Raw genomic sequence first — 21,844 nt, forward strand, 5'->3', positions numbered from 1 at the left:
ATCCCACCATCCAAGTTGTACAACATGACTTCCCCGTGGCCGTTTTCCGTGTGGGGGATCGATGTGATCGGAGCTGTTACCCCGAAGGGGTCGAACGGACATGAGTATATCCTGGTAGCAATAGATTATTTCACAAAGTGGGTCGAGGCCCAATCATACGCGGTGTTGAAAGCGTCGCACGTCGCAAAGTTCATCAGGAACAACATCATTTGTCGCTACGGGGTGCCAAATGAGATCATCTCGGATAATGGATCCCACTTTAAGAAAGAAGTGGTCGACTTGTTGGAAAAGTATAATGTGGCTTTTCATAAGTCATCTACGTATCGGCCGCAAACCAATGGAGCAGTTGAGGCCGCCAACAAGAACATCAAGCATATACTGCGGAAAATGGTGGAGACCTATCGAGATTGGCCAGATAAGTTGCCGTTTGCTCTGTGGGGCTACAGGACTTCGATTAGAACCTCCACCGGAGCAACTCCGTATTCGTTAGTCTATGGAATGGAGGCTGTTCTACCTATTGAAATTGAAGTTCCGTCTTTACGGGTATTGGCCGAGTGTCAGATAGCTGAGGCAGATTGGCAGCAGAGCAGGTTCGAGGAACTAATGCTCTTTGATGAAAGAAGACTGAAAGCACTGTACCACGTTCAGAGTTATCAGCGCAGGATTGCTCGGGCTTTTAACAAGAGGGTTAAGTCCAGAAACCTAAAGGAAGGGGATTTGGTACTCAAAGACAACCGAGCTCCCATCCACGACCCGAGGGGCAAGTTCAGACCCAATTAGACTGGTCCCTACATCATCAAAGCTATCTGGTCAGGAGGAGCTGTGGTTCTGATGGACTTAGATGGCTTAGAATTCTCTCAACCGATCAATATGGACAAGTTGAAGAAATACTATCCTTGAGGGGCTCGCTAGGCCGAAAACCCGAAAGGGCGACCTAGGCAAAAGTTAGAGCACAAAAAATTAGAAAATATAAAAATTGAGCTCGCAAGGCTGAAAACCCGCAAAGGGCGGCCTTGGCAAAAGTTAGAGCGCAAAAGGAGAGTGAAAATACTCGAGCGAACCCAAGCCGGAACTACGTAAGGCTTGATTCCCATGTTTGGGATACGTAGGCAACTTCATCCTGAAGTTCAGCCATAACACTTCCCCGATCAACTTTGTCCATTTGATCATCTCAGCCATCTTTGTCCATCAGCATTCGTTGGAATCTCCGGTGCAGTGCCACTCAGACTAGGGGCAACTTTCCGTTGCTATGCAGTGCTGCGGGGCTTTTCAGACTAGGGGCAACTTTCCAGTTGCAGGAATCTGGGGTTGTGCATCTCAAGTGACAGATCTCAGGCGTGTCCAGTTCTGATCCACATCAAAAATGTTTTTGAAAAGTTTTAATATAAGCTGACTTTGTTCAAATAATCTTTTTACAACTTTGACCATTTTTGGACCAAAGTGGAAAATTCTTAGTACCAGAACTTTCAATTTCATTGATTTCAAAACAGAGTCCTCCTGCTCTTACAGACAATTGAAGTTGCTTTTTTATTACATTCAGGAAAGAAAACTTGAAAGTACTAATAAAGCAATAAATCTAGGGCATGGTCAAATCAGGTGTTCCTGCGCCCCCTCCCAGAGCTGGTCGAAGCCTCTGATGCCAAGCTGGGCCCGATCTGTGCTTCTTCATTGAGCCAATCTATGCACTCGTCAGATAAAGTGCAACTGAAAGTAGGAGCGGGGGCCAGGAGTTCTCTCATCCTCCACGCAGTGGCCTGCCAGGCAAGCTGCGCACCCCGGGCTGGGAATGTAGCAGGATACTCTATCCCCTCTGGCGGGCAGGTCTGATCATGGCCAAATTGGCGTCGAATCCGAAATGGGAAATAGAATACACAATGAGTGAGACCACCAGTTGAATCCCAGTCTGCCGAGGCATGTTGTAACTCATTGCCGGAAGGTTCAACCAAGGGCACCGCCAAGCAATACGGTCTGCGGACAAGTGACATATCCAAGCGAACCACCATTCCTCATCCAAGGCATTAACTAGACGATGCCGGAAGAAGTAGCCGCGAGCTGAATATGCTGGGCAGGAGTCCACAACCTGCAATTTATCCATCAACCACACCTGGGGAGGGATTGAAAAATGAGAGATTAAAGAATAGAGAGATGTACGAGGAGAGAAAAGTGAGAACGGGGTTTTGTGAGAAGAGACTGAGCTCGAAGGCCGAGTGATGTGAGCAATACAGAAATACGAGATTGGGTGGGAAATATTACCTGTAGTAGGAGTGGACTCCCCGCCAATCTGCACGTCTCATGACGGTAAAAGGCGTCTAAGCCCATTAGTGTCTCGGCCAGAACCATGGCAATACAGCTCTTGCCCTCTCTCAAGCCTTGGGCAACCTCAATCAGCCGGACACTAGCCCCTCCAGAGCCCGAAATGAACAGGAAATGAGACAGCATGCACAAGCAGAGGGCATGTCGCCGGAAGCCTTGCCAGTGATGGTTGCTGCGATCACCAGCATCAGAAAATTGATTGGCCAAACTCGGAATGTCTAACATCCCATCGCCCATCAAAGACCGAGCATCGCGCATGCTGAGTCCGCACATGCGCCCTAAGGATTGGGCATGGCCAAAATTAAGTTGCGGTAGGAGCTCCTCGTCGCGCTTGGACACCATTAAGGCTCGAAAATCTTCAAAGGTAGGACACATCTCTTGCCCGGCGAAGCTAAAGATATGTGTCACCGGATTCCAAAACCTTGCCGCGGCATGAAGAAACGGGAGATGCAACGGGGTACGACCCAGAGTGAATAGTGCATTTATGCCGAAACCCCGGAAATTCACTTTTTCCGAGCCATCCGAGCTAGCAATCCAAGCTGTGAGGTTTTGAGCAAGAAACTCTTCCATTGGAGCAAATCAGTGTGAAAATGAGGAAAACTACGAAGCTGGGATCTTTTGTAGGAGATAAGGTTGAGTGGGGGGACAGGTGTCAACATTCTGGTGGTTCCTCTCGTTTAGTGCCGACCAGCCAAAAATATATGCCGACCGGCCAGAAAAATATGCCGACCGGCCATTTCAGTTTGCCGACAAAACAGACATACGGCCGGTAGCCACTCCTTGCAGCCGGTGGTCCCTACACCGTGCCGGTGGGCTTTCTCCTGGTTTCCTGAGCTGTTTATGCTAAGAATTGGGGAACTTCAACACCTCCAACCCCCTCCCCGGCGGTAGACTCTTGCGGAACCACGCCTGTCTGCTTGTCGAGTTTTTGAACATTTGCTTATCGAGTTGTATTTCGCTCTCTTTGAGCTCTTGATTTGTTTATCGAGTTGTATTCACACTTGTTTGGTTGTGTCATGGCTTTGTTTTGCTTATTGAGTTGTAAGTCGGTTCACTACCTGATTATTACGATGGCGAATTTCCAAAATAAGTTCAATTTCGTTCACATTGTGGTGTGAAACCCTGCGATGCGATGCACAGAAGATCCACAAATGCAACATCTTTTGAATAAAACGATTCGTTTCATTCCCCATCACATGTTTTGCAAAGTGTGTGAATTTTGAGAAAGAAAATAAACCTGCCTGAGGCAGTGCGATGTGCTTAAACTACTAGTAAAAAGGGAAATAAAACGTAGAATGGCAGGGTAGCCAAGTATCAGAATTGATACCGGTGAAACTCCCCTTGCGGTTAACGCACCTTCCGCATCTTTGTTCGGGTCAGCCGCGTTGTTGGACGTCCTCACAATACGGGAAATCACACCTTTGAAACGCGAACCTTTGAGTTGACCTCAGGCCACAACTTCTGCAAGCAACGCTCGATGCGTGCGAAGAATGTCCCGCCCCGTATCCTTTTCATGCTTTGTGAGCCCCGCAAATTGTTTCGATTATGCTGTGTAATAGTACGTTCCTTTACTTGCGTAGATCGCATGTTAAATTTCATTACTTGCGTAGACCGCATGTCTTGATTGCGTAGACCGCATGTTAAATTTCATTACTTGCGTAGACCGCATGTCTTGATCGCGTAGACCGCATGTTAAATTTCATTACTTGCGTAGACCGCATGTCTTGATTGCGTAGACCGCATGTTAAATTTCATTACTTGTGTAGACCGCATGTCTTGATCGCGTAGACCGCATGTTAAATTTCATTACTTGCGTAGACCGCATGTCTTGATCGCGTAGACCGCATGTTAAATTTCATTACTTGCGTAGACCGCATGTTAAATTTCATTACTTGCGTAGACCGCATGTCTTGATTGCGTAGACCGCATGTTAAATTTCGTTACTTGCGTAGACCGCATGTCTTGATTGCGTAGACCGCATGTTTAAATTTCATTACTTGCGTAGACCGCATGTCTTGATTGCGTAGACCGCATGTTTAATTTCATTACCTGCGTAGATCGCATGTTTTGCTTGCGTAGATCACATAATTTATCGATTTCGTTACCTGCGTAGACTGCATGTCTTGATTGCGTAGACCGCCTATTTTGATTGCGTAGACCGCATGCTCAATTCCATTATCTGCGTAGACCGCATATTTTGATTGCGTAGACCGCATACTCAATTCCATTATCTGCGTAGACCGCATATTTTGATTGCGTAAACCGCATGCTTAGTTTCGTCACCTGCGTAGACCGCATGTGTTAATTACGTAGACCGCTTGTTTGTTTCGTCACCTGCGTAGACCGCGTGCTTATGATCAATTTCGTCGCCTGCGTAGACCGTTTGCTCCGCTTGCCTAGTTGTATTTCAATATGCATTGTCATGCTCTCTACTTACTTTGCGCTGTCACGCATTTCGAGTACACCACTATTCTTGCATTGTCATGCATTTTGCTAACCATATTGTACCTGTTAAGTTTGTTTTCTTTTCAGGCACGATATTGTATGTACGGTTCATTTGAGGCTGGTGCAACCAGACGAACCGGACAGGTATTGTATCTCCCGAGTGAGACATATTGAGAATTCCGTAATTCTCTTACATCCTTTCTGCATTGTAGTGTAGTTTGGTATGCTAGCTTAAAACTGTCGCATGTTTGCTTCATTACAGCTTTCTTTGCATGATCATAAGTATGCTTGGCTTCGTGCATTATCTTGCATTTTGCCCCTGCCTCCGGGCACATATCTTATTTGTCTTGTTTGTTTGTCTGAGTCTTCGGCCTTGTCAAAAACGGGTCGTCTCTGGGCTTTGACATTCACTCGCGTCATTGTTATGAATTTCGAGTTTTGTCAAAGAGGGGCAACTGTAGACACCCCATTTTTGACCGTCCTCAAGACTTGGACGTCACCGTTTGAACGCTCGGTGATCATCCATGATTGTGTTCGTTTGGAGTTCCCGGAGGTCTCGGCTCGCGCGCCTTGCCTCAGGATCCCCGAACTCGACTGTTTAGTGTCTGGTTTCGCACCAAACACTTTTGTTTTGCCTTAGAAGGGGAGGGAATGCCTTGTGAGACATCCCCGTACACCACCGGCAGTGGCTGGAGGCCACCGGCTGGTCTTTTTCTTCCATCGGCAATTTTGTTTGCCGGTCGGCACACTTTATTGCCGGTCGGCATAATTTGTTGCCGGTCGGCACTGTTTTTTGCCAAAATAGCTTTTTTGGGCAGCCGACCACTGTTCCTCCACTTTATGGAGATATTTTGTGCCAGCTGTGATAGCTGGCACCAACTCCTTTCCCCTCCATACACGTGTATGGAGGGATTTCCCTCTAGCCAAGCTTGTTGAATAAGCTTTGCAAGAGGGAGTCCTATATGAGAGAGGCTTTCCTCTTGGTTCTAGGTTAGAAAAACAGAAGCAAAAATCAGCCTTTAGAGATATAGATACATATTATCTCTATACCTCTCTCCCTCTCCCTTCTTGTGTGTGTTTCTTGGCCCAAAAGGTGTGTTTTACCTTACTTTTGCACCATTACACACACCATTACACCTTATTCCGAGATTGAGGGACTTGGAGGAGTTGTTTCTTGAGTTTTGGACTGGTTTTGATCCAAAGAAGGAGGTTAGACCATTTGTTCTTCAAGGGTTCTTCAAGGGTGAGCATCTTCCCTTTTATTCCCCAAACTTGCATTGGTTTTCTACCTATTTTGTTTATTGTTTTGGCTCTTGTATATAACATAAAAAAGGCTCATATTTTCCTGCTCTAACACTTTCATTAAGGTCACTTTGTGGTTAGATTGCAAACTCACCCTCATAGGCCTTGTTTGGCCTATTTTGGTGCCTCTTTGATAAGGTTTTGTTCACTTCAGCATTTTGATCATTTCATCACTAAAAATCAGTGTATTTTACTGTAAAAAAAGTTGGTTTGAAGTCTTGCATAGGGGAGGGACACCCCTCTCCCTTTATGGTTTTGTTTCCTTGCTTTTTGGGCTCAAGAGGGTAGCATGTGTGCTTGATGTTTCTTGGCTTCATTCCAGCATTTTTTTAGGCATCTTAGGTCATATATAACCTCTGTTTTTGGTCGGATTTGGGCCTCTTTGTATGCTTGTAATATTTGCTTTGTATTGCTCCATCTTGCTTAGAAATATATATCATGATTAGGCCATGATTCTTGTGAGAATTGGTTTAGTTCCATGAGGTTCTTAGTGTTGTTTTTCCATGTTTAAGGTTTGTTGGTTATCCATTTAGTTATGCTTGACATGTGTGTTAAGGTTGCTTTGTATTTTAGCTTAAAAGCTTTGAGCATGTTGACCTCTAATATGTATGTTTGTGATTAACCCTCATGATTCAACATCATCTAAGGACCACATTTTAGCCCAAGAATCATGCTTGTATGTGTGCATGTATGGCCTCTTTAATGCCTTGGGGGTGTGTCCTCTTATGCCTAAGAATGAGCCTTAGTGCATATGCTTCATGGGAGATGTTTTAGCTGCCATATTAGGAGTCTTGGGGTCCTATTTTGCATGCACAAATTCTGTTTTTGCTTGGCTTTGATCATGCCATGAGAGGTCGTTTTGGTGGGGGTAAGTTGTCTCCTTGTGTGCCTTAGCTTTGGGACCATGAGTTTGCTTGTTAACATGAGTTGATTGTCTATCATTTTGAGCACTCTTGGCCACTGTTTTGAGAAGGGTGAGGGCCTGCCCCTTTGCCATTTTAAGCCCTCTTGCATGTTTGCTCCATGTTTGTTGCATAGTTGTTCCATTAAGCTTTGTAGCACATCAATCCCATAGTCAATTTGGTCCATGTTTATATCATGTTTGTACCTTGTATGCTTGATATTATACATTTATCATGTTGGTTGCATAATGCTTGTTGTGCTTTACATCTTGATGGCATGATACATTTGAGCCTTGTTGAGCATTACATGCATTGCATTTACTTGGTTTGGGGTGTCAAACTAAGTGTGGGAATCAAGGACCATTCATACTTCAAGTGATGCAATGTGCCTCGATTCCCGGTCATCGGGACCTTTGACTCCATCTTGATAAGGCCCCGGTTTTCATGTTGTTTGTTGCATACATTTTCACATCAAATGGCAAATTCAATCTTTTGACCCACCATGTACCATTGGTGGTTCAAAGATCGAAAGTCATACTTCTTTGAGTTCAAAATATTATAAGAAATAGGACCATGCTTACATGTGTCCAAAAACTCCATGCTATGCACTGTCTGTTCTCTGTTTGCTGTCAAATTGTCTTCTGCAGGAAGTTTCTGCCGACCGGCAGAATTTAGTGCCGACCGGCACTATCGGGAATGCCGATGAATCCGATAAAGTGCCGATGGGAATTTTGAAGTGCCGGTGGCAATTCTGTCTGGCCGGTGGTGCTCTGCAGGATGCAAGGAGCTTGTTCCAGTACTTTGGCAATTTTCAGAAAGACAAGGCAGTACAAACAGAGGCGACAAGAGTATAGTACGGGTTTTCCGGGCAGGACGGATTCGAGCATGCATCATCCGCGCACCCCGAGGCAGAGGCTGTGGCCACCCTCTTCTTTCCTTTTGCTTCCTTTCTTTTAATTAATTAGAGAAATTTTGTAATAATTTTGTTTGTTCATTATTTTGGGACTGTAATATTAATTCGAACCCTCTGAGTGAGGGTAAACATGTAATAAGTGTGGGTGAGTGTGTGTATGTCTTCCAATCCCCATTTCTTTCTTCCCTTTTATTTATCTGCTTATAATGGTAGATTAGGGCATTTTTGAGATTAGCATACCTTATGATATGCATGCGTGCATTCATGCATCTGTTGGCATGCACCGGGCTCGGTACATCATACTAACCGCATTCGTATTTTCAAGTTCCAAAATTGAATACATGAAACAGTTGGTTGCATATCATATGCCATATTTAGGTTAACCGAGCCTAACTAAAATTGCATCTTGTATGTGTTGCATTAGGCAAAATAACATGAACTAGGACACGCACATTTGCTAACTAGTTTATTGTTTTTTGGCACGGAGTACAATGTAAGTGGTTATGCTTTAGCATCCAACGTGCGTGTGAATGTTGCCATAAAAGTATGCTTGCCATGTGGCTAAGTGTTTACATGAGATAAATTGCTTGAATGCCTGTGGGTGGACGTCAAACTGCTTAAATTGGGATAATGCGTTAAAACTATATTTGTTTTAAGCCCACTAGATAGTGGCAAAACCGTCTTTTCTAAAAAAAAGCCCACTTGAGGGTGGCAAAACCTGCATTTTAGCCTACTTACGAGTAGCAAACCATTTTCAAAATGAACATAGAATGTTTTGTTCCAATTTGGGCAATTTGGTCTATACTTGTTTGCTGCGCGCATAACATAGTAATCTTAGGCTAATAATTGGAATAAGAATACATAAACGTTTTCAAAACTGGATATCACGGTTAATAGAGGCCGGTCTTCGGACCGGGCGAAAGGGGGTGCTCATAGCTGACCTTCCCCGATCGTACCCAAGCTCCCGAGCCGAGAACAACTCCGGTGATGACGGACATGTGGCCTTCGGCACCGAGTCAGGGTTTCCTAAATTCCCCCATTTTAAAATATTTAGGTGGCGACTCTGTATCTGGCAAAGCAGTCCGTGTTTGGCACTTCTTTCAAAAAAAAATCTATTTCTCAAAACGATTTGCCAGATTTGGACTCTTTGGTTCAGATTTAGAACCGTGACACAAATCGAGTCCGAACCGTAGCGAGGCCCACGCGGGCGCGTCTACAATAGGTGAGTAGCAAGATGTCCAACCCTAGTGAACCTATAGGATATTATCGTGTTTTTTTTAAGTCAGCCAAGGATGCCTCTAGGATGAGGCTTTTGTCATTCGTTTTGTTTTTACTGGTCATGTTTGACCATCTTTTGTTTTTAAGAAGTTTAAGTTTTATAAGTTCGTGATTAATACTCTTATGTATAAGTCTTTGTACATGTAGTCTAAAATGAATGTATAATCAGTCTATGTTTGTATGATTGTACGTTATTAACGTATAAGATGTTTTTGTTGTGTCGTATATACATAGCTCATTGGACAATTTTATTATTTTGCTTCCGCTTGTGGCCCCATATATTTAATTATGTACTGAATTTCTGTCTGAGGCCATAGGTAAATTCTTGATTACTGGCCGATTATGATCCAAATCTCTATTGGTGGGTTCGGGTCATGACAAAAATCTTTCCCAAAATCTTGTAAAGTGATGTAACCAAACGAATGGGACTAAAATCTCCAATTCTAACTGCATTCACTTTCTTAGGAATTAAAAAGATAAATGTGGCATTTGAACTCAAATTAACCATCCCCGACTCGTAAAATTCTGCAAAAACTCTCAACACTTTCTCTTTTTCATCTGATAGTGCATCCGCTTATGTAAAAACTGGATCAATGTTGATGAAAAAGAGAAATCAATTGTTTTGATCTCGTTTTGCGGACTGTATGGATCTAATTTTGACTGATATTCGGGACTTGCCAACTCATAAGGATACTACGTAAAAGGCAAGAAAGATTACAGTTTACATCTATAGGTAACTTATTTCCATATTTGTAATTGTTTATTTTATTATATAAGTTATTTAAGTTTGTTTTATAGTTTTACTTTACTAACAAAATTATTTTTAATTTTAGACATGCCAGGGTCTTGAACTTGATGAGGACATACACAAAAAAAGAGTTGACAAGACCTACTGTCACCAGATTTGCCGTCCTATTTAACTTTGAGGCGTCTACATGAGTCAAAGATTGAATTGAGGGCAATTTTAGCTGACAAGAATTTTTGGTCCTCAATCCAATATTGTCTTAAGTGTACACTCCCATTAGTAAAGGTTTTGAAACTTGTTGATGGAGATGCCAAGCCTGCAATGCGATACATCTATGAAGCAATGGATAAGGCAAAGGAGCAAATAGCAAACAATTTTGGAGTACAGAGGAGGTATAAACCGATTTGGGATATCATCGATTTGACATGGGACATGCAGTTGCAGAGGCCTCTTCATGCAGCTGCATATTATCTTCTTAATCCAAGGTAATAACTAATATTTATTTATTTGTATATTATTTTACTAGTTAATTATTAGTGAATTACAATTCTCTTACTTAAATCCCAATAAAGGTTTCATTATGCTCCTGCTTTTAATGTGGATTATGAGATAAAGAAGGGACTTTATGAGACAATTGAAAGGATGTGCCCCACTCGTCAATTGCGAGAAAAGGTGGTTAGGCAAATAGATTAGTTTCACCATGCAAAAAAATGTTTGGGATGGGGATGGCCATTCAAATGCGAAGCAAGAAACAACCTGGAATAACATTAACTTTACATTTATTTAAGATTCCCATTTGTTTTACTAAAGTTGTGAGTAATTTTTGTTAATACTTAATAGCCTTGTGGTGGGCCTCTTTTGGAGGAGGCTGTAAAGAACTTCAAACTCTTGTCATTCATGTTCTTAGCTTGACTTGTAATGCAACTGGATGCGAGAGAAACTGGAGCACATTTGATCAGGTATAAAAAAATATAAATTAATTTCAATAAATATTTTAGTTTTCAAATGAATAACAAATCCTAATTCAACCCTCCTCCTTTAATATGTATGTACTAAGAGAAGGAATCGATTGGAACAACAAAGACTTAATGCACTAGTGTTCATAAAGTATAATCTCTGATTAGAAGCACGACACTAAAAAAGGGTAGAACAAGGGTATGCCTATGATCCTATTTCGTTATTGGATGTGGAAGCCGATGATGAGTGGAAAACTGAAAAAGAAGATCCTACCCTACCTGAGGACAACACCTAGCTAGATATTGATGAATGTTTTCAAGTTCAAGCAGGATCAAGTAGCAAAAAGAGGAAGAGAGGTATAATACTTTTATGCATTCAAAGTTCATGGGTCTACTGCCTTAATGTTCAAAATGACGACACAAAACATCTTACTCTAATTTGTAGGGCCTAGAAATCTCAACAAGACAAGTAAAAGGAAACAATTGGTTGAAGTAGATGATGATGATGATGATGAGATAGAAAATATTAAGCAAGTAGATGTTGGAAGTGAAGATGATGAATTGATCGATGTTCTTGATGATGACATGACTGGAATTTAGAAATTAGAAGTTCAATAGTCTGTTGTATTGTATGCCACTATGCCTAAGTCTAATGATGTCATTTTGGATTTTGAATTTTGTCAAAAGCTAGTTTTTGAAGTTTGAACATTGATCTATAAACTTTTGGAGCTTCCTCTTAAATCAATGAAACAATGATGCATGAAATTTATATTAGATTGTTATTTTTTTTCATTTTAAGCACTATATTTGTGATTTTATATGTATATTTTATATATATATATATATATATGATTCGACTTGATTCACAATTCAGTTTTTTAGAAATTCGATTCGTGATTCGATTTGAGATTTGACAACCATGGGAGTAATGCGTGCCAATAAATTTATATATGTTGTCAAGTCAAAAATTGTCCCAAAAGCTTAACCTATGAGGAAATGGCACAACAATGCATGTTAAACTATCTGACAAACACACACACCCCAACCCAAAAAAAAAAAAAATTTGATTGTGGCAAATAAAACTAAATTGTTTTGAATATAACAACTACTTTCTTCAACCTTGCATCAATTAATTTCAAAAGATTAAAAAAGAATATCTTCTCCAACATGGGAGAAAAATGGTATCTGGTAAGAGTGGTTTACAGGTATCATGAGAAGAGTACCTCTGCAAAAGAATTAAATTTCTGCTTTGAGGTGACAGGCTCCACCTGTGCTTTTATTTGCTCACAAGCATCTAATACTGCAGCACCATACATATGAAAGCTTGCAGAAGGTGCTGTTGGTGATGTATTTGGAACCTAATTTGACAGCCAATAACCGATTTCATTTCTTGTTCCTCTCAAACCTCTCTCTCTCTCTCTAAAAAACCTTCACCCCCGGGCCTCACTTTTGGCTAGCCGGCCGTCGCTTTTGGCTATGGCAGTCGGCTGGTCCAGCTCCCTCTTTGGTTTTTCCTTATAATAACTTGATTCCCACATTATTTTCCCACTTAGGTGTGTTTCGGTGCTGCTAGTCCAGCTCCCATTGGGGTTGTTTTGTTTTGTTTCACCAGGGGGTGCTTGGTTTAGGGGTCAAAACAGAGTAGATGGTGGTCAGTTTTGGTCTAGATTAGCGGTTGTTCTAATCTGGCTAGGAGTTTCATTCGGGCATTCCAGTGCGAGTGGGAGTTTGAGGGACGAATCTTTGGTTCAGATCTTTGGTGATGTTTCAGTCCAATCTTAGATCTAAGAGTTCAGATGTAGATCCATATTTTCGATCTAGATCTAAGATTTTATTCTAGCGATCCTTTTCGAGTGGGTATTTGAGGGGTGAACTTCTTTCAGATGTATGGCGGTGCCTTGGCGGTTTGGTCGTTGTTTTGGGTGTTACCTTTGGAGCTTCTGTAACGGGTGTGTTCGGAGTTTGGATCGGAACAGAGGTGTCCGACCGTGGAGCTGGAGTTGGCAGAGGTTTTTGTTCCGCAGTGGCAGTGGGTTTTGTTCGGCATCAGGTGTGTTCAGTTGCTGTGAGTGTTCAGAGGTTTGAATCGGAAGTGGAGTGGAGTTGGGTGTTCTATAAGGAGGTGTTCCGACTATGGAAGTGGTGGTGGGTGTCCTATCGGGGGAATGTGAGTTTATTGTTCAGGGGCTTGCAGAGAAGTTGTCCTTCCAATAGGTTGCTAGCTTGGAGTCAAAAAATGGTTACAGAGGTAAGGAGGATGGTGTACCAGGGTAGGTGAGCCAGCAAGGGGTAATCAGCAGAGTGGAAGAAGTGGCTGATGGTGGTTTTGGCAGCTCAGGTGGATTGGGAGTGCAGCAGCATTGGGAGCTAGTTTGTTAAGCTTGGGTGTTTTGGTGTTGGTTTTTGGGTTTGGGTTGTGTGCGTTGATTTTGTGGGGAGTCTTGTATTTTATTTTCTAGTTAAGTTCTTCTTAACTTTTTTGTTTAAAAAAAAAAAAAACCGTGAGGCCAAGGGGTTGGTTGTATGGATGCGAGTAGCAGTAGTAGGGGTATTCTGCACTTTCCGAATCTCTCTCAATGCATGCCATCTTCTTATTCCTTTAATTTCATACTTTTAATGAAATTTTTCTTTGCTGATCAAAAAAAAAAAAAATTGACAGCAAATACAAACCAAAACAGAAATGAGGAATTGACATTAGGAATCCAATTATGAAAGTATAAACAGTACACAAGTATACACAAATGTAACATATTGGAAGATAATAAAAAGGGGAACTTGAAAATCAGTGGAGCAGTAAAAAAGTAATTGCACTATAGATGGATTTGCACCATGCACATAGAAAACTTGCACCACCATGAAAATTAAAATGTTTTTTCACTACACCACTTAAATGCAATTTCCCTAATGAAAACAGGTGGATAATCTCAATCAACTTATAATGGTTGCTTTAGAAATTGACTTTGTGATATTTATTAAATTTCATGCACAACATTAAGACCTATGATGCACGGAGACGGAGACGGAGATGGAGACGGACACGGACACGGACACGGACACTCTGATACGCAAATTTTTAAAAAATGAGGGACACGATACGCTAAGGACACGTTTAATATATATAATTTTATTTGTTTATTATATATCTAAAATTTATAAATAAAAAAAAATTCATTGGTTCCTATAAAATTATAATAAAAATAAAATTATTAAACACATTACCTAAATTTTTTAATAAAAAATGAATTTTTTTTCAAATAAAAATAATTTGTTTTATAAATTTTAATAAAAACATGGATATAAATAAATAATTAAATAAATAAATAAGAAATTAAAGGAAGGAAAAGAGACAGAAAAGGGAGAAGAGAGACACAGAATAAACAAAATCAGAGAAGAGAAGAAGAAGAAGACAGAAGATGAAGAGAAGAAGACAAAGAGAAGAAGAAGAAGACAGAGAAGAAGAACACAGAAGACCAAGTCAAAACAGGTTAGAATTTCTTCTCTCTTTCCTCGATCTATCTCTCTTTTTCCCTCAATCTCTTCCCTCGATCCCTTGATCTGTCTCCCTTTCTCTCCCATCGATCTGTCTCAGGCTCTCTCTTTTTCTCCTCTCCAACAGGTCTTGGGCTTCTTTGATCCAAACCTGCGTGTCTGAAACGTGTCACTGCGTGTCTGACTGGAAAACTTTCAAAAAAAAAAAAAAACGAAACACATAAGGGAGAGTATTGGACAAGTGTCCGCAGCGTATCCAACACTCGTACGCAGGCCTAAGGAACGTGTCCGTGCTACATAGATTAAGACATTAGTTAAAGAGTTCATTTTTCTCTTTATATCAACTAATAATTCGATTCCCTTCCGTTGATATAACATGATGCTCTACATAAGGTTATCTCTAATTGCATGATACCAACCAAGAACCCCCAAAGCAAAGAAAATACTCTTTGGCAGGAATATCATGATGCTGAGAGCTTAAAGTCCATTGGAACAGCAACAATGACTTCTTTCAAGCATTTCAAGAAAGCGATGATGTAGCCAAAGTCCTCGGTTATGATAAAAACCAACTCAATTATTAAAGACGGTGCTGGCACATATGTAATGGTTGCTATAATGTTTTTGGAAAGAAACAATCTTTAGTTCTTTATGGTCTAACTTTCTAAAGTTCTTCTATTAGTAAGACTCAATCTCAGTCATCTTTGATGCTTGTTGCAATATCCCTTTTTTGTCAAGTTGAGAATTTTGATCCCTTCCTAGGAGCAACATATCTTTCACCCACCCCACTCATTTCACTTCTCTACGTATATTGAAAAAGAATGCATAATAAAAGCTAACCTCTATAACAAGTTGAATCCAAAAAAACTTCAAGTATATAAAATTAAAACAACATAAAGACTAGTAATCTAAACCAAGTTCATTACGTTATCAATACTTGTCTCTGATATAAACACAGAACAGAGAGAAATATTGAATGAAGAAGCAGCAACCTGAGCAACTTTTGTATGTAAACCTTGCCCCATCTCAACACCCCTATGTGCAACTAACACTGTTCCATCAGTGTAAACTTGTACAAGAGCACTTGTCTATAGTCAACAAGATGCAGTAATAAGAATATGAAAAATATAGCAACACTAAAACAAAAACCAATAACCATCAAGAAACATAGAGTTTTCTTTTCTTGTAAGACAACTTCTAGAAGATTATAAAAATAAAATAAAAATAAAATAAATAAAAAAAGAAAAAAAAAGAAGAAAAAGAAAAAGAAAAGAAAAAAAAAAAGGGGCACATGCTTCTAGATATCTCCATAAAGGCCAATAACATCAAGTTCCATATGTAAGACAGTCTTACAACAAGATACTTCATTCTCATCACTCAGTATATGACTACATCAGCTAAGCGATGAACCACCCTATCAACGTCCCTTACAGAGACCTGAGCCCTAACGAAGTATCAACCACTAAAGGTAGGCAAAGTAATTGCAAAATCCACATGTACATAATCAGTAAATATATATATATATATATATGATAGCCTATATTACATGAATTCAAGAACACATCAGACTTCAGACTGTTGGTAAGTTTCAAGCTATGTTACACGGACTCGGATGCGAGTATCAGGTGTGGGTGCATATCTAGGGGTTGGACACTTCAAAACTAAAAAATTAAGGATACGTGGATATGAATCCAAATTTGGTATGGATATAGGGATACGTTAAATAGTTATTCCCTAAATATATTTATTATATGAAGATGAGTTTAAAATAGTTAAGAAATAAAAGATTCTGTTAAAAAAATAACAAATAAAAATTATATTAGGCATAAAATAAATTATATTATATGTGATAAAATAAATAATGTTTTTATTTTAGGCATAAAAATTATATTATTTATGCTATATTATATATGATAAAAATTATAATTTATAAATTATATTATATATTATTTATGATAAATTATTATCACGGAGACTGGGAAGATTGAAGCAGATGTGGTCTATAAAATTAAGGCAGGGTGACTTAAGTGGATGAGTGCATCTGGGATACTGTGCGATAAACGAGTGCCTACTAGACTAAAAGAAAAATTCTATAGAACAGTCATTAGACCAGCAATGTTGTATGGCATGGAATGTTGGGCAACTACGAAACATGTGATAAGATGAGTGTTGCTGAGATGGGGATGCTAAGGTAAATGTGTGGCAAGACTAGAAAAGACAGAATTAGGAATGAATATATTCGAGAATGGGTAGGAATAATACCGATAGAAGATAAGTTAAGAAATAATAGATTGAGATGATGTGGTCATATACAATGGAGATCAACAGAGACAACAGTGAAAAGATGCGATACAATGATGGTAGATAATAGTGTTAGGAGAAATGACAGATCTAGATTAACGTGAACTAGTGTAGTGAATAGAGATATGACTCTCCTTAATTTGACTAACGAAAGTCGAGTGGAGAAGAAGGATTCAAGTAGCCGACCCCATTTGATGGGACTTAAGGCTTGGTTTCATTTGGTTTGGTTTGGTTATTATTTATGATAAATTATTTAATTAGAGTGAGAAAAGAGGAGATTGAGAGTGAGAGATGCGAGACAAAAACAGATTGAAGAGAGAGAGAGAGAGAGAGAGAGAGAGAGAGAGAGAGAGTGACAGAGGAGATCGAGAGTGAGAAGAGAGATGACAATCGAGAGACAAATATGATTGCAGCCTGAGATGAAGATCGAAGCCCTAATCATAGGTATGCCACTGTTTCCATCTTCTCCATGCCTTATCCTGGCGGGATTCCATACTCGTACCTATACCCGTGTCGTGTCGTGTCGACACAGGTATTTCACCAAAACTAATGAGTCTGTGTAACGTAGGTTTCAAGGTCATGCATTCATCGGCTCCACAAATATTAAGGCAAATGACACAATCAAATTCATAAGGTTTCAGCTTCATAACATAAAGAGTCTACTATTATATATGGACTTTAGTTTTTATTTTATAATAGATAAATGAATAGATGAAAGCCTACTGTAAAACTTCTAGAATATGAGGAACATCGTTCTCCAGCTTTTATTAAGTAATAAAACTCATCTCCCAAGAAGAAACCCAGAGGAGAATCAATTTATCTCTTATTGTTGTTTCCTAGGGAATCCAAAACTTGGTATCTAGGTCTATTTAGTGAGCACAAACTTAGTATTAATATTTCTTGAGGCCAACTACGTGAGGTTTTTCTATCAAAGCTAGGATCCGTGCTCTTTAGAAGTTTATCAAAGCTAGGATCCGTGCTCTTTAGAAGTGATTAAGACAAGAAATTAGGGTTGGTTTGTCTAACATCTTCCTTGTTGACAAGGTAACTACAGTGGAGGCTTGCCTAAATGCTCGATAGCCACTGAGCCACTCAAAGGATAACTAGTCACCTCACGACAAGCAGAACAAGAACCAGCCAAATTGATCAAAGAAAACTTGGGCTCTTTTTGATTGGCTTCTCAGAATTTGTTTTCTGAATTTTTTTTTTTTTTATTGTTGTTTTTTTGTTCTGGAAAAAAAAAATTAGAAATTAGTTTGACAAAAATAAATACTAAAAAAGATATTTTTGAATTTTAAAAAATTATTTCAGCCCACCAAAAAAAAAATTTTTTGGGGGGAGGGGGGGCGGCTTATTTTCATCCTTAGTGACCTTTTTTTAGAATTTTCCAAAAAAGTTTAAGCTTCTAGATTGAGCTCGACAAGACGAACCGAAAAATTATAATTTTTTTATAAAAATTCCAAAAAAAATCTAGAAAGATAAAACTAAGCCAAAAAAATATATAAAAAATATATATATATTTTTTTGGCTTATTTAATTTTTTTTGAAATTTTTCTAAAAAAACTATACTTTTTATATTCGTCTCGACAAAATGGACTGGAAAGTAAAAATGTTTGACATAATTTTTTTAAAAAGTCACTAAAGACCAAAAAAAATCGGAAAAAGATGTGGCTTTTTTCTATGTTCCCACACCTAGTTGCATTTTTTTTACCAACCTAGTTTTTGAAACTTTTTGAAAAAACAGATTCTGAAAAATGAACCAAACAAAGCCTTGAATTTGGAGGAGTTTCGATAGTGTTTGAACGCCTTTGTTAGTTGGTACTTAATATTTACTTTCTTGATTGAGGGGCACACTTCAGCGGTCATCAGCAGAATTAGTTTGGAGAGCTTGGATTCTTGGAAGCAGGGAAATCTTATGAAAGATGTATTATAGATTTTTTATCTGTCAAGTGGGGCAAATGAGTTACTAGGAGTAGGCAACCTGTAGGTCCTGTAAGAGAACATTTGTATCCACCATGAACTTTGAGATATAAAATTTATGGGATTTTCAGTCTTAAGTTTATTATTTATGGTTTCTTGATCGAGCAGAAGGAAGAACCATTATTCAACTAATTAGTTTCAATTAGTTGAAGCTAGGCCTTTGTAACAGATGTTCTTGATAGATTATCAGTAAGAGTTCATTCACGGTACTAAATTTGAAATCAATCAGGAAAAATAATAGTGCAGCTAAGCAGTTAAAATTATTCTGTTAACGTCAAAACAAATAATGAAGTTGGTTTTTAATCACTGGTAAAATTATAATTCTATTTCTTATAGGTCAAAATGTGCTATATAAGTGAAGTTAAAATAATTCTGTTAACGTCAAAACAAATAATGAATTATAATTTCAGCTCACAGGGTTCCCACATGATGCAAAGGGAAAACTTCAGAAATCCTAGACCTTTTCTGTTGTCCATTAGCAACACAAATAATCAGTACATCCAAACCTTTAATACTGTCCATTAGCAACACAAATAATCAGTACATATAATGGTGTATTAGGCTAATCAGTTGAAACTTAAATGATGTGCGAGTAGGCTGTTAGCACATCTTTTGTTGTTTTCCCTATCAAATTATTTGCAATGATTTTAAACTCCTTTAATGCTACCACCAGCCATGGACAGATGGTAATTGTTCTTTTTAAGCTCCTTTTCATTGTTTTTCTTCGTCTGAGATTTGATCAAAGTTGGACCATTGACGCTATATTTAGTTGGGGGATTTGAAAAAGAGAAAGGCAAAAGGTAGGTGAAATGTGAATAAAACATACCTATATTTTACGTAGTTTCACACACTTTTCCTTTCATTTTCCAAATCGCTTCCCAAATCCCCCAAACACGGCGTAAAGTTTGCAAAGTGCAAATGTGATGAATTTCATAGAGAGATCCTTGATTGTGATGAATTGGATAATTGAGTGAATTCAACAGACACATTTGAAATACTACTCTAACCAGTGATGTTTCAGTTCAGACATCGCAAGAAGAATACTTGGCTCCACCCCCAAACCCAGAAAAGGAAGCATCAACTATTCATAGCCTCGTCAATTTAAAAGCATTGATATACAGTCATTAAAACACCACCCGACTTGAGAAACCAAATATACTAATATAATTTCAAAGGTTACCTGGTTCATGAATTTGGTTGTAAACGAAATGCCAAATTTTGTTGGTACCATAGCAACCCCACGCTTCTTCCATCGATTATGAAAATTAAACTTTTCAACTTCTTTTCGAGCCTTTAGAAAGTCACATGATGACTTCAGTTCATTCCGAAGCTGCTGCAGGGTACAGTGTTGAATTTGTTGACCAAAATGTAACACTAAGGATCCTCTAGAGTGAAATTTTCCTAAAATTTCCTAGAGTGCTACATTGTGTGGTTGAGATTTACTGGCAAGTCACATCAGAAAAATGTGACTTGCCAATAAATCTCAACCACACAATATAGCACTCTAGGAAACTTTAGGAAAAAATCACTTTAGAGGATCCTTGCTCACAGCGGCTACAAATCTGATCTATTACATAAAACACAATGACAACAAAATATCATCAAGAGCAATGACTTACCCTAATCTCTTCGGGACTTTTCTTGAGTTCCAGGGCTATTCTTTGAACCCAATTTTCAGTAATAAGCATACCTTGAGGACCACCGAATCCTCGGAAAGCAGTATTGCTAGGAAAATTAGTGAAGCAAACCCTTCCATTTATCTTGACATTTGGGATCTCATAGACATTATCAGAATGAAACATAGCACGTTCAAGTATAGCAATAGACAAATCAAGTGAATTTCCAGCATTATTGTATATTTCAAGATCAAGAGAAAGAACCTTTCCATCATTTTTAAATCCAACCTGCATCAAAAAATTTACCTTTATTATTGACATGCTCCATCATATTTAAAATTTAGAGTTAACAAGAAGCACAAGAAAGTGCAATAACAAGCTTAAGGAGGTCTCATTAAAAAAGTTGCAAGAGAAAATTTCCTCCTTTCTCCCTCACTACTTTTACCTTAAATGCAGAATCTATTTTGTAGTAAACAGCTACCATGAGTTTACAAAAAAAAAAAAAAAAAAAAAAAAAGGGAAACAGACAAAGTATTGCAGCATATGGGACAGCTCCATAATTCCATATCTTCAGTTGGTCTCCGGGTATATATACTGCTTACATGCCAAAGTATTGCAGTATATGGGACAGCTCCATAAGTCAGTAAGATTATTTTCTTTTGACAAGTATTGTCCAACAAGACAAATAAAAATAGTACCTTGTACTTTCCAAGAAAGCTATGTCTCTGCCCAGTTGTCTTCATATCTATATCCCTGTCTAAAGTTTGTTTGACAGGTCAGTTGTAATTTATCTTCAGTTGTCATCATATCTATATCCCTGTCTAAAATTGGTGGGAAAAAAAAGGAAACAGAAGCCACAGCAGCCAGAAAAGCTGATCTTGCCACTTTTGACATGGGAAGGCCAAGGACATGGGAAACATAGTTTTGGTGTTTCTGAGGGGTCTACACAAAAAGAATGGAAATGTTAACTGACAATAGAAGTTAAACCGCCAGAAAAGAAAATAAAAAATGAGGCCAAAGACAAGCATCACACACACACTGAACTGAACTCAGTAATTCATGACACTTGCAACAATGGTGAAGGAAACAATCATGCATTATTATCCATATAAATTAGGGGTGTGCAACAAACCGATTCACCCAATGTACCCAACCAACCCGACTCGAAAAATGATGCTGCAGACAGTTTTGTCCGACCAAATTAATTAAATACATTAAATTTTATACGTGGCATGCTCGTTTGTTAGCTATTGCATCTTTATCTCTTCTAAAAAATTTGTCTACACGCTGTGTCAATAAAGTTGTTGGAAACATCAGAAGTCATTAATACAACATCAAAAAGCCTGCAAGTCTTTGAAAAGAAAAGAAGTCATTATTATATTTTATAGGAAAACAGCTACCTAATGCCTATCCCAAAGCCTAAAATTCTTCTTTTAATTGATGAAGATTACTGTGAGGGAGATTTCATAATCTGGCTTTGGGTCGTGGTAATGATCGGGCTAAAAACAGGTCCGAGCGTGTTTGGGCCGAGTTAATGTTGGCTGATCCAGAGTGGTTTGCTCAGTTGAGGTCCAGGGCCATTCGGCCAAGATGATCGTCTGTCAATC

The 21,844-nt window shown here is 39.0% G+C and overlaps 1 pseudogene across 1 annotated transcript in view; it reads right to left on the reverse strand.

Moving 5' to 3' along the window:
* The window catches only part of LOC114256409 (xanthine dehydrogenase 1-like), a 182,033-nt pseudogene that overhangs the window by 77,266 nt on the left and 82,923 nt on the right, over positions 1–21,844 (reverse strand). Inside the window, exons 7-12 of the transcript XR_014351449.1 lie at positions 21,087–21,179; positions 20,936–21,028; positions 20,237–20,525; positions 19,802–20,022; positions 15,267–15,428; positions 12,078–12,212 (exon numbers count right to left, since the gene is read on the reverse strand). The product of XR_014351449.1 is annotated as a xanthine dehydrogenase 1-like (transcript). The remainder of the gene's footprint in view (positions 1–12,077; positions 12,213–15,266; positions 15,429–19,801; positions 20,023–20,236; positions 20,526–20,935; positions 21,029–21,086; positions 21,180–21,844) is intronic.

The sequence above is a fragment of the Camellia sinensis genome, chromosome 14, assembly GCF_055761805.1.
Source record: "Camellia sinensis isolate YWXY chromosome 14, ASM5576180v1, whole genome shotgun sequence".
NCBI lineage: Eukaryota > Viridiplantae > Streptophyta > Magnoliopsida > Ericales > Theaceae > Camellia > Camellia sinensis.